This window comes from Pezoporus wallicus, unplaced genomic scaffold (assembly GCF_028554395.1).
Source record: "Pezoporus wallicus isolate ANWC-B61680 ecotype Strahan unplaced genomic scaffold, APGP_CSIRO_Pwel_v1 contig_8047, whole genome shotgun sequence".
Taxonomy (NCBI): Eukaryota; Metazoa; Chordata; class Aves; order Psittaciformes; family Psittacidae; genus Pezoporus; species Pezoporus wallicus.
Genome location: NW_026639548.1, coordinates 2,116,634 through 2,130,489, shown reverse-complemented (window position 1 = coordinate 2,130,489; position 13,856 = coordinate 2,116,634).

Genomic DNA, 13,856 nt, shown 5'->3' with positions numbered 1-13,856 from the left:
CCCATGGATTCAGTGGCAGAACAAGGCTGGCCATGTTGTACACTAGAATGAACCAAACACAATGCTTCAAGCAAAGACCTGCTTAGACAGTGCCCTAGATCCAACTTACTCCAAGATGCAACCCCAGGTCAGAGGGCTTGTAAATTACAGGAGAGAAAAGGCATCTTTAATGTAGTATTTATCTCAGGGCTTAACCTGTTTTCTCATATTGCCCTAGCTCATACAGAATTAGGCAATATAAAAACCACGTAAATCTTTGGCAGCTATAAAGATTTCATCAAGTATCAGTCCCTAATCTAAAGCACTGGATGAACAGGAACAAAACAAACGCGAATCTCTGGAATTCACAAAATATACATTAGCACAACCTTAGTGCTGCCAAACAGTGCAGAGTCAGCTCATGAAGCTGAGCAGTTCAGGGTTTATTCACAGATAAGCGTGCTGGGATTCCCAGCTACACGCACAAATCCCCATGCATCAGAGGAACGAACGTGTGCTATATTTATAGCCACATAGTTTTCCACTAACTATTCGGAGCCTGATGGTGCTTTCAGGCACCTCTCCCTGGTTGCAGAGGAACCTCTCCCATTTTCCACTGAAGTAGCTGGAATTTACCCACTCCAATTTCACACTGCAAGAGGCATGACGGGGTCTGGCGAGTTGCCACCCTCTTTCAGACACAAATCTCACAGCGCTGAGCCAAAGCTGCACTGGCACCTCCAGCTCTCCAAGCACCATGATAAGAGCATGGTGGGGGAAAAGGTAGAAATGCTTTAGCTAGGAAGGAAGACGAGGGTTATGCACAGTCCTTTCTATTTAGCCAGCTGGAAGAGTAGTGGGAAGTCAGTCAACACAAGCACCTTATCTCTGGCCTTAATTCCCACCACAGGCTCAAGCTTGCTTTGGAGGAAGGCCCCACTGGGGAATGCTGTACTTGGCATTGTAGCTGCTCTGGCAGCTCCTTTTAGATGCTCTCTAATGTTAGAGTAGGAGGCAGATTTGAGGAAGGAGTGTGCAGATAATGATTTCCTCCTCCAAAATCCCTGCTTGACTTGGCAATACTGCAGCAAACGCCTTAGTGAGAGCCAACCAGAAGGCCAGCCCTTCCTCTGTCTTCCTGCTTTGAGTGACTGGCAGTAACATATCCAAACCCTAAATATCCCCTAGCCAAAAAAAGCAAAGAGAAACCAAACCAGTAACTGCAGTCCTAGAAGAGCAGAATCTGGTTTGAGAACACAGGGCTCTGAGCTACAAAGGCAGCCTGCACATTTCCACACAAAGCAACAGTAGGTAGTTGACCATCTGCAGTAGGGCTGAAATGTTCCTTAAAAGCAAACAAAGGGCCAAACTGCTGCTACGTGCACACAGATCAATCCATGCATGCCCAGGAGCTCTGATAGCACAAGGCAAAGCCACGCTGGCACCTGCCAGCTCATCAGGAAAGCATCCTGGAGCCAATGCTTTACTCCTTCAGTGCTGCACTGGTTCTCAAGAGCCGTCCCAGAGGAAGCCAAACCAGAACCAACGTTTCCACACTGGGAAGGAAACGCAATGTTGTGGTAAAGAAGGTGGCTTTTACTACCACTCTGCAACCTTCTTTTGCCAATACAACAAGCAGACTGACCCTCAGGCAGCTGTGAACCAGCCCAGCTCTGCCAATTTCAGTGGACAGAAGCTGATACACTTCAGTGTAGGACCAGATCCTCAGCCTTAGAGCAGCAGCCTAACTGAATCCAACCAATTTGACTCTGGGGCTGGATGCAGTAACACAACAAACATCCCTTGACTGCTGAGAGAGTGGAGTTAGGTCCAGGCTGGATGCTTCTGAAAACCCTACCCTGCAGCAGCCGCAAGGGCTGGCTTCAGCTCAGCAATTTAAGAGCACTGCAAGGGTTAGAAATGTGTAAAAATGATGGTCACATTCTCAGCTGGCATCATCTGGCACAACTCCACTGAGTTCAAGTGGAGCAAGAGCTATTTAGACCAGCTGACAATCTAAACAAGTTACCCCGCTTTGGACCAAGAGGAGGTACACAGCTCTCAACCACAGCACACAGCCACACTGATCCAAGGCCATTTATACACATGTAGGAGAAAAAGGAAACTGTGCCCAAAAGACATTGTAAAATCTCTAGTGAGATTACTGTCTAGTTCATATTGCAACATTCAACCGAATGAAAAAGATACTATAAAAGGCTCATACTTGGTAGGTTGTGCCATTTAAAGACTTTCAGTCTTACTGCAGTTAACAGGACAACACTACCACAAGAAAAACCAGCAAAACAAAACCCCAATACCCCACTATATCACATAACGCTCAATATCCAAAATCAGCTGCATTACAAATATTGTTTTATTCAGTGTCATGATTTATCAGTCTCCTCCCCCTGTAGAGCTTCTACTGACCTCAGATTCACCTCAATGAATCTTGATTTTTGAATGAAACCAGCAGTCAATAATATTTACTTCCTATTGACTTCATCCTAAACAGCACAAGGAAAAGACTGAACTATTCTTGACCTCCCTGTCTCAGCTCTAATCACAGTAGTAAGACCCAAAGCACCACCTCTGTGGGTCATGGAGAGAAGTAACACCCAACAACAACCTCACCGTAAGGTGATGGACAGCTCACACATTCAGCAAGTTTATTTATGCAAGGAGGCAATGAGTTTCTTAACATCTCATGGCCAGTTCTGTGTGACAACAACCTTAGTTTAATAAAATTACCCTGCTCCTTGCTAGTCATCTCTGTTAAATCTATCATCAGGGAGCAGCAGCTTCAAACCACATTACGGAGGCTTGCTATGAGCATCTGGCAGTAAAATTTGCACTGCTAGAGTGATTCAATTGCATTCCAAGGTTAGTGCTGCTGTTTATTTACAGCTTTCCTGATGATTCAGTGATTTTAAATGGAAAAAGCTTCCACTTGCTACTCCTCTGCCACTAATCCTTCCCTTCACCTGGTTGACAGTCACGTATCTTTCAGATGGTCAAAGTCACAGGTTAGCGCTTACCTGTGACTGGCAACTGGAAACTCAAACTCTTCACAGCACACCTAATGAAAGGACAGAAAGGGCTTTTCAAGTGCTGAGTTTGTTTTGTGCCTGCAGGATCATCTGTAAACAGACTTGTCAGCCCCGATTCAAACTTGATGGTTCCTAAGGAACACATCAGAATCTCTTGCAAACTCACCCTTCGCATTTATCAGCAACTTCCTTATCTACTAATGTTTTGATTCTTCAGCTTATTAGTCTTGCTCCTCAAAATTCACCCTTTTCCCCCCTGTAGTCAATCATTACACTGACTACAAGTCTTGTGTTCAATACCCTCCTATATTCCCATCAACAGATGCTATGTCTCTTGCCATGATGTTTCAAGCAAGAGCTTGGTACGGTAAGTGTGAGTGCATTCCCTCCTCACCTCTTAAATTATGGCTCTGTTCTCAGCTTCCCCAGTTCTGCTTGCCATTTCATAAACCAAAGCTCCCAGACCACAGTACATCTTTGTGCTGCCCCTACACCACCTGCTTCGATTTCCTTTTCTGTCTCATCTACTGCTGTAGAACTTCTGGTCTAGACACGTTATTAGACTTTCTTTACAAACACACACACTAAACTAAGCTTACATCCCTCATTCTTAGTGCCATGGGCTGCAAGTAAAGCAAATGTCACTGTCAAGGAACGTGGGCAAATCCCACGTGTCCAGCAAGGCATAGTTGTGACAACAGAAATCAACCACTTGCATCCAGCAAGCACGAGCTAAAATAGTGCAATTGCCTACATTTTTTCCCCCTTGGTACACTAGGCTCAGGGAAGCAGTTCCAGGTTACCCCTCATTAGGCAGATGTTCTTTAAATGATTTATGCTTCTATCAAGCTTGATATCCCCACAGAAGATTGTTAGTGAAAAGCTCTGTGTAATCATTTATAGTGGGATTTATGATGTTTAACTTAGTAACTCTCTGCAGGCCTTCTAACAGGATGAAGGTGGGCTGTGGGCAGTAAAAGGTCAGTCCCAAAGGAAGCCAAATACGATGCTAAGAGAAAACTAGAATAGGGCTCTAAAGGGCTTTGTTCACATTAGAGGGGAAGCAGCAGAGACTTTAATCATCCCCGCCAAAGGCATGCACATGCAACGAAGAGAGGAACCAAGCAAGACTTTGCCTCACATTGTCATGGCTGGTGGCAAATGTGGTTTTAGGCTGTTTTTTTGGCTTAATCTTGCCATCATCTCTATTATTTAATTGCCTCAATTCCTGCATTGAGCAAGCAGCCAGTCATGCAATTTTAACAAATACCTTTACTTTTATTGTTTCAATGGTATTAATTTATTTTCAGGCCAAAAAAGCCCCATCCAAGCTAAAAAAAACCATCAAAATGTTTGGTAAACAGTAAGGAATGGCACGAGACATTGGTCCCCTTTTGCAGCACCAGCATACACTGAAGGAAGAGCTGTTAAAGTCATTTCAGGGACATCTGCAAACCACCAGGACACTCTGGCATTAGATTTCAAGCTTTAGTCATCTTTGTACTTCCCTGCCTCTTCCAGAACGGGGAAGTAAAGTGCTAGAATACACCCAAAAGGCCAGAAACATCTCAAAGAAAGCTCAATAACTCCAGAAGCAGGTATTACTGACAGGCTCCTGGGAAGATCCCCAGTTTTCCTGCTCTGCAGTGCAGCCCCCTCAATGCTCAGATAATTCAGATGTTTGGATTCTACCTACCCTGGCTAATATAAAGCACCTGGAAGTGCCTGCTCCTGCAGTCCAGGAACCTCACATTTGTTATTCTGAGGCATTTCAGTCATCCTTTCTTCGTATTTCTAAACTAATAACTACTCAGATCTGACCCAGGGCATGATGCAGCTAACAGTTTACCATCATGGACAGCATCACTGGGCAGACAGGGAACATGCACTGAAGAAAACTGAAGTATAGTTCATGCAAAGAAAGAGCATTATCCCGAAGTACCTTGGGGAAGGAACAAGCAGCCCTGCATGTACCCACAGAACTCCTGCGATGCTCCATTGAGCACAGTTATCTGCTTTTCTTCTCGGCTCCTTCACCACTAAGATGTATTTTTGTTTAAAACCCTGTTTCCAGAGCATGCTGTGAACACTCTTGGGGTAGCACAAGATTAAGGTGTTTACAAATCTCTTTCTGGTTCTGTGTGAAGTATCCAAGAGACACGGGTCTTACAGTTCGTCACATAGAAAGGGATGCTTTCTACCCTAGAGAGAAGAGCCTGGACAGCCCCACAACGGTGGGAGGAAGCAGCAGATAAGCAAGCAGCAGCTCCAGACAGCACAAACCCTGCCCAGCACACACAGCACAGGCTCTGCAGTCATTAACAGTGCTGCAAATGGAAACCTGCCTTTTCCACAAGGTCTGCAAACATGCTGAGAACAGCCTCGCTGCTTCCTTCCCACCCACTTCTCCCCCAGGCCAGCTCTGCTGGAAAATCCCATCCTCCCTCCTGCACAGCACGGAGCAGGGTTTTGACAGATCCTGGAGGAAAATGCTGTAACCACACACTTGCACCTGCAGTGCCGGGCCCTGCGTGTCACCGAATGCACAATTAAGTAGCACAGCTATTGTAGAAATGAGTTACAGCAAAAGCTCCTTCATCGCAGTCATCACAAGGGCTACATCCCACTTCTGTTTTGGTACCAGATGGCTCAAGGTCTATTTTCCAACAAGTGCTGTCTGCTGTACTTGCTGACACAAAGCCCTTTGAGTTACAAGCCAAATCTCTTCCCTTAATATCTTTTTCTTCCTCCCCCCCCTTGCTTTTTTGAGCTCATAAGTATGTCTTTTCTTAAGGAAAAGGGGGAAAAAGAAATCTATTATTCGTCAAAGGCCCAGTTGTGTCCTTCATTTACTGAAGTAGTCAAAGGATGTTATGGGTCATTTTGTCACCATGGAAACCACAAATAGACCTTCAGGGTTTTGGAGAGGTGATACTATTTTGGAGAGGCCATGTAGGGTTCTCTGACAGAAAATAATAGGGATGGCAAATCAAGGAGACCTTTTATACGGACTATGTGAAATGCAAAGGGTATCAAACATCATTTTTCTGCCACCGAAGACTACTCCAGGCAGCAGTTTAATATGGTATCCTCTGACAGCTGAGCCCAAATGGAAAATTAATGAGGCAGCATGATATATGAGTCTTTTTAAATCTCATAACCAGCCTCCTTTATAGAATAAAAATGGCCAGATCAGTTTAATACTAGTGGAGAGGTTCTCTGTGTGTCTTTCTTCAGAGCCTTGTCAGCGCAGTGCTGAAGAGACAGTTTTGTTTTATTGACTGTGTAAGTCCAGCTGTTTTCAAGCTTTGGATTCTCTAAATCAAAATAATCCTGGGCTTCACTGCTTTATCAGAATACAGCAAAGGTACGAAAGTCTAAGGAGCACCTGGGCTCTCAGAGGTGCAGTGTCCTGCCGTTTGGGACCAGCAGTGTTGAAAGCAGCCCCTTCTCTGCCTCCTGCCAGCATGGCTTTCCCAGTCCCACCCACTGGGATACGACACTTGTCATTCCAGTCATTTTAAGGCATTCATGAAAACAGGTACTTCTCCACAATGCCAGTGCTAGCGGCTATGAGCAAACAGCAATGCAGCCCAGAAAACACCCTAAATTGAATATAACCCCTACTAAGACCAGCCCATGCCCATGCAGATGTCTCCTCTTTGAGATATTAGTGTGGAAAAGAGCCAGCTTCATCCATTTAAAGCACAGACTCTCAGCATAAATACATGATGTCTACCCATGCTGCTCCATCTGGGACGGAGCTCATGACACTACAGAGATCAGGTAACTCCCTTCTCCACCAGCATTTCCAATTCCCACAGCCCCACAACAAAACATCCTGAAACAGACACCTCCCTGCAAAACATTTCACCTTCAGCAGAAAAAGATGCTTTACAAGAGATACTGACTCTGCTAACTTGCCCTGTGGAATGGTTAGAAGCAGATCCATAACACACAGTCACTCACTGTGGTTTAAAAGTTGCTGCTTCCCCGCCATCCCCTAGCTAAGGCAGTGTAATTATCCAGGCACCTTCAGCACCCAAGCCTCCAATAAAACACAGTGCTCTTTGAATGGAACCTCATAATATTTCAACAGAAGGATCAGCCGAAGTTCAACCAAAAGCACCTTGTTGAAATTAAACCCTCAAGTATAAAAAAATGAGCATTCAACATGCAGTAACAGAAGGAAACTGCTGTAGACTTCATTTTAGCTTCCCACCTTAAGACACCCCAATCCCTTTGAAATATTACATTGGCTAAGGTTCAAAACACACCACTGGCACTTTGCCCTTTTATAACTTACCCAGCTCCAGTTGTGCTGTACTACTCTGGTAAGGAACAGCACCGCAAGCAGGCTTAGAGGAGAAGGAGGAACTCGGGCTCTCGCTGTCTCATCTTCAGCTGTTCACCCCACTCAACTCCAACATGGATACGTAGCTGCTTTCCTGATTTTTATCCCACTGAACTCCATAACCAGAAGGGCCCAGGTAAGCACATGCCGGAGCAGGAAAGCAGGGCAGCAGCACTAAGCAGGAATGAAGGCAGGATCTCCTCATTAGCTGTTAGGCACCTGGAAGAGGAATCAGATGAAGCTGTGTGAAAAGGGGTGGAGAAGAGAGCATCGGCCAAGCCTCAGTGGTTTCAAAGATGCCCCATTTGATATGTTTAAGAAGGATGATGTTTCCCCCTAAACAGGGATATCAGAATTTCAAAAACCCAACTTGTTATGATTTCCCTCATTTCTCAGCCCCTTTTAGACTCTTATTTCAACACTGCTAAAAGCGTATACTGAAATGAGTGATGCAAACCAGGTTGAACCTAGCTCCTCCAGCACTTCGTGAAGCCTCCTGCACCTGTGCAAGGCAGAGGTGATTTACACCTTTGCACATGCAGCTCTCTATCCTTGCTAAGGACATGAGTGCTGTAAGGTTGCCAAAGTCAAGTGTGGAATTAGAAACACTCAGTAATGCGTCAGAGGAAGAGAAATGCTAGTGAAAAAGGAGGGCTACTGCTGCGCTAACGTTCCAGCTATCGAAAACGTCGGGATGCTTGGGATATGAATTCCTGCATCTTTCTGTGAGTTTAAACGAAGACCCTGATGGGTTTCATTTCTCTAATAAACAGCATGATAGTACTAATAAATGTATTTATTGGCTTAATAACATCTCCATTCCTTTTTCATCAAGTAGACTCCACTCAGCAGGAGGGAAGACAAGGAGGTCATTTAGTATTTCATGTGAAAATAAAGTTCATTGCCCAAAGCAAATGGTAAATGTGGAATAATGTGTACTTGTTTCCTTTATCATCTACTGGAGTGTTGGTTTTGCTGAAGCTGTAAATGCCAGTGCTGTTTCAAGTCCTCCTGCTCTCTGCAACATCGCCTGCGCTGCAGTGGCTGTTGATGGGCTGCACTAAGATATTTTCCTGCTTTAATCATGCCCACCCATGCAGCAGCATATCCTGGGAGCAGGACTCTGCATGGCATGAAATACTGCCCAGTGTCAGCGAGAATATAGCAATCCAGTGTTTAAGTTCTTCCTCTGCTAACCACTTAGAGACCTTTCCTTCCCTACGCTCCCTAAATGCTTTATAAACATTTATAAACAGGCAGAATGAAAAATCAATGCAGAGATACTGTGGGGAGGAAGAGAGAGCAGGGAAAGAAAAGACAAACTCAATGAAAAATGGAATAGTGCCCATATGTTAGCTACCACCAGCCTTGCTGTTCCAAGGCTTTTTCAGTACTCTTCCCTATCCCAAGCTTTCTATGCAGGATGAAAAAACCCAAACATTTTGTTATGATCAACCATAAGAAACAATATGGTTTTAATATTGACACTGATTTTGCCTCCTTCCTTAAGCTAAGGTTACATTTGGAAACTCAAAGATGGTTTGGGATAACTTCATTCTGGAGCCCTGGCTGCCCTCAACTGCAGTAATCAGTGCTCACAACCTGGCCCGGACCAGGATCACTGGGATGTTTCAGGACATCCTGCGAAATGAATGTGAGCAGATGCCTGTGAGAAAGCCCTGGATGGACGCGGTACGCAGCAAGCACGGCTCGCCAGCTCGACAGGAGCACATGGCACAGCTCTGGGCAGGCTCCTTTTCCCTGCCTGCACTATGCTGCCTGTGCAGCGTCGCGCGGTGAGGCGACGGACGGGGGCACTGCGTCCCTGCGCATCGCTGCCAGCGGGTCCCTCCGCTGCAGGAGGATCGGGACAGAGCAGCTGAAAAACAACTGTTGGGTACAAACCGCTTGCCCTTTCTGTTACTTACAGTTGTAAATCAGTTCCATGCCCTGACAGGGCTTAGGTTAAAGGGGAGAAATCTACTGCCAGGTGAGTGGCGTTTTTGGCTTCTGTCGCGGTTTAAGCCCAGCGGGTAACTGAGAACCAAGCAGCCACTCTCTCACTGCTCCCGTTCTTCCTCCCCCAGCTCCCGGAGGGATGGGGAGGAAAATCGAAAGAATGTAACTCCCACGGGTTGAGATAAGAACAACAGTCCAGTAACAAATCACTGCTGCTACCACCAATAATAACGATAAGGGAAGTAACAAGGGAAGAGAATACAGCTGCTCACCACGCACCGACCGATACCCAGCCCGACAAGCAGTGACCTAGCCCTTCCGGGTAACTGCCCCCCGTTTATATAGTGGGCATGACATGCTGTGGTATGGAATACCCCTTTGGCTAGCGTGGGTCAGGTGTCCTGTCTCTGCTTCCTCCCGGCTTCCCCTCCTCCCTGGCAAAGCATGAGGCTGAGGAAAGTCCTTGGTCAGAATGCACATTACTGAGCAACAACTAAAACCATCAGTGTTATCAGCGTTGTTCCCAAGCTGAAAGTCAAACCCACAGCACTACACCAGCTACTAAGACTGAGAAAAATTACTGCTACTGCTGAACCCAGGACAGCTTCCTTGGTCCATCTTTAGGAGGATTTAATGATCAAACAGTGAAGATTAATTGCTTAGGAAAGGTTTCCATATGTTTAGATGTCTGCATGCTTTTCCTGACCTCCAATTAGAAGCTACAGTTACCAGTACTGGTGATTCCCCATCAGACATCCTCTTTGCTTACCCCAGTGATTCCCCAAGCAGGGGATCCCCACATGGGGGGCAGCCTTTTGGCTGAGAAGCAACTTTTCAGGGACATCATTTATCCACCACAGAGTATTTCCCAGTGTGAGCTGAGGCTGCTGCTCCAATGCTGCCGGTGGGGAAATGGCAGCACAGAGGGGTAAAATGACTCCCAGTCTGCACTGTGGGTCGGCTATATGCCTGAGAATAGACTCCAAAAGGGCTGTATCTCTGTATCATATAAGCCACTGAGAAGCAGGACTAAGACATGATGAAATCAGCAGGATTGTACAGACATACAATAGGGATGAGATCAGTGGGATCCCACTGCAGCCGTGTTCTGCTGCCTGCATTTCTGAGGTGAATTCAGAGAATTTTTAAAAGCACTGTAAATTCAACAGCTCAGAACCTCTGCACAACCGAGGCCAGACATGCGCTTGCTCTGACTTAAGTTGCTGGGAGTTTTAGCTTTGCCTTCAGCAGCATCAGCAGCAGACCCTGAAACAAGAACATTTGCTATGAACATGCTTGGCGCACCTTGCCCAGGTGCTGTGTTTTATGTGGCCTCATGCAAACACTGTTATCTCCCTCACTCTGGCAGACTACTAATAACAAGTGTATACAGTTCATCTTAAACAAATATTGGGAAAGTCAGTCCATACAAGGTCTGCTAAATTGCAAAGACGTCTGTGCAATTCACAGTGCTGGATTATACAAAGGAAGAGGTCAATGCCAGTAAGGCTATTTCTCAGAGCAGATTGCATGGAGGTCTCATTTAACACTGCCAACTCGGAACATGTGCACTGTATAAAGCAGAGCCTTTATTGCTCTATCACAGGTCCCTAATTTGGCTCTAGGAGCCATCTGCTGATTTAATAGGGGATCTGGATTGTTAGGGGTTATTTTCTTTCATTCTTATAAACACCTCAAGCTTAGGCATTTAATAGAGGAAAAATACTGCAGTGAGAAAATCCTCTGTGCAGGAAAAAAGGGGAGAAATAAATGTGTTCAGCTTTGTTTAATTTTGTCTCCTAAGCAACCAACATATTGGGTATTGTTGGTACCAAACCTTAAGTGTGTGAAAGTCATTAAAGCAGCATTTCCAAGACTGCTGCAACCGTATTATTAGGAAATTTTAGATAAATTGCACTGTCAAGACTGTTAAGTATCACCTTGTGCTTTTATCAGCCACTAATTAAGACTGAAACAGAATGTTAATGCCCATTTTACTTCTGCTAAACAAACACAGATAATACACACAATGCTGCATACACTTAGATAATAGGCACAATGCTCCCTATACACACATTCTTCCTGTATTTTCCCGTGCACGTCTACATAACCATTAAAAGCCCACTATTGCCAGAATAAGGAACCTTGAAAGGGTATTTCACATACTAAGCACCATAGCCAGGGCTGGTGACATTTCCATTTATCTTCTAAGGTAATATAACCTTAAGACTGTGCTGCCAGATGAGCACAATGGGAGAAGCGGGTTCACCAAGGCCCAGAGCTGGGTCTCTCCATGCAGATGATCTATCTGCTGGTGTGAATTCCTCAACACCCCTGAGCTGACACAAAGAGAACCCAATTAGAACAGGAGCACGAGAGCAAAACCAGGATTGCACAGGACCGCTCCGGCAGCTCAAGCCTTGCAAACACGAGGGATAACCCCCAGGAGGCACTCCCCAAACGTGTGCTCCCTCCCCTACTTGGGAGCAAGGGCAGACACAAGCCCTGTGCAGTGGCAGCCCCAGCAGCTCTGCTCTGCATTGTTCAATGCAAGCGTTTCTGGTAAGACAGATGCCTGCGGCGCACGCTGCATAGCAACTGCTCCTTGTGAACCCGGGCAGTCACTCCTGAAACAAAAGGTCTGCTCCTGCTGCTCGCCCTGTGTTGTCGAGCTGTGCCTTGGAAAGGAGTTGGCCAAGGAACCCTGACCAAGAGGTCTAAAGCAAAAGGCTTTCCTATTTCTCGTGAGCTTCCACCCATTATCACAATGTAATCACACACGGCTGTCACATCCCTGCTCCTCTAAATCATACTGGTTGCCCCCAGCCCAGTCTCTGTTGGCAACAATTTGGTTTTTTCACAGTAGCCATCTGCTTGTGCTTAAAAACTTCAGTTGTGTCCGTGTGCTGTCAGACAAACCATGTGTCCAGCCCCTCACAGCTGGATGTGGACATGCATTATTGATGCTTCCATGTGCAGTCAGTGCAGGTCTTCCTCACTTGCATATCAGCTAAACTGGACACGGGAGTAAAACATGTGCAAGGGAGGTAGGAGTCAAGCCCTGTCAGCTCTCTGCCATGCAGTAGTAAGATCTTTAGTCACTATGGTTTCCCCTTGTGTATCTCATCCTCATAAAAATGGCCAAGAGCCCCAAGCTGGACCCTACGGGTGCTGAGACTGAGTCACTCATTCAACATCTGTCTGTGCTATCGGTGGACATTAGCTTTGCAGCAGCAATTTGGAGCGAAGAATTCATCTGATGCAAAATTAATGCAGTGCCACTGAAATCAGCCTGCCTTCACCAGGGCTCCAATTCAATCACATTCCCTCATTTAGAGGGAGTCCTGAACAAACATCTTATGCAAAGGTCTTGGATTTCTCATTTCAAGGGCTGTGAATCTCACAGGCAATTCAGAGAGCACAGAAATGGGGTAGAGGCAATTACCTTTGACTGGGTTGCACCTCGATTCCCTTCTGAATTCAGGGCAAGGAATGAGCTGGCAGCTGAGCACTTCCCCAAGGTATTTTGCACAAAACCAATGGCAGTTTGAGGAGTTACCCAAGTTGAAGTTGGATGGGAGAGTTCACCTGGCCACCAAAATCTCTCCAAGACTTCCTTCAGTAAACATGCCTTACCCATTGTTCATGCAGTTGTTTCCAGGTCAAAACATGTTTATCTGAGTTATTTCCTTGATTCAAGTTAGCAAGTAGGAGCACAAATAAGTAAACAAGGGAAAACAAAACAAAGGAGACCTGAAGCTAACGTGGTTTTGTTACAGCAGTGAAGAGAAGAGAGAAAACAATTCACCAACCAATTCACTGAAAAGCGACGGTACATCTCCTGCTACTTGCATAATGGAAAGTGCTTTGAAAATGGGTTTCCAGACTTCTCATTTGTGGTGCGTTATGAGCACACATGGATTTAATATATGGATAAAATTGTTAATTAGACAACAAAAAGTGTGCCTTGAGTTCATAATATCTTGTGATCCAATACAATTCCTTCTCAGTTTATGGCTCAGAGACTTTGAAGCATTTCTGGTGCCCAGGAGGAAGAGAGGATCTATCTTATCCAGGATCTGAATACATCCTAGTTCATGGAAAAGGGGTTAAGTTAGTGATGAATGACACCCTGAATGAAAGCAAACTTTAGTCAAGTTCACTCAAATTTAAATGCTTCTATCTAAAAAACCCTGAGTCTCTCAATAGGGCTGGTCTCACAAGATGGCTTGAACCTCTTGGATGTGACTGGGAAGACAAGACTTCCCTGACAGCTCTGTCTTAAGCATGGCCCAGTAACAAATGGATATAGTACTAAATTAGTAGGTGACTGAAAGATAAAAAATACCCAGAGTAATTGTGCTTAATCCTTCTCTACAGTAGAAAGTATGCTCTTAAGTGCACAGTTCAGGTGATGGCACAACTTTGCTTAGGGTGTTTCAGTTGTAGCCTCAGTATATAGGCTCATACAACACAACATCCCAGCAGCTACTCCCCAAAGAGCTGCGCTACCCCAG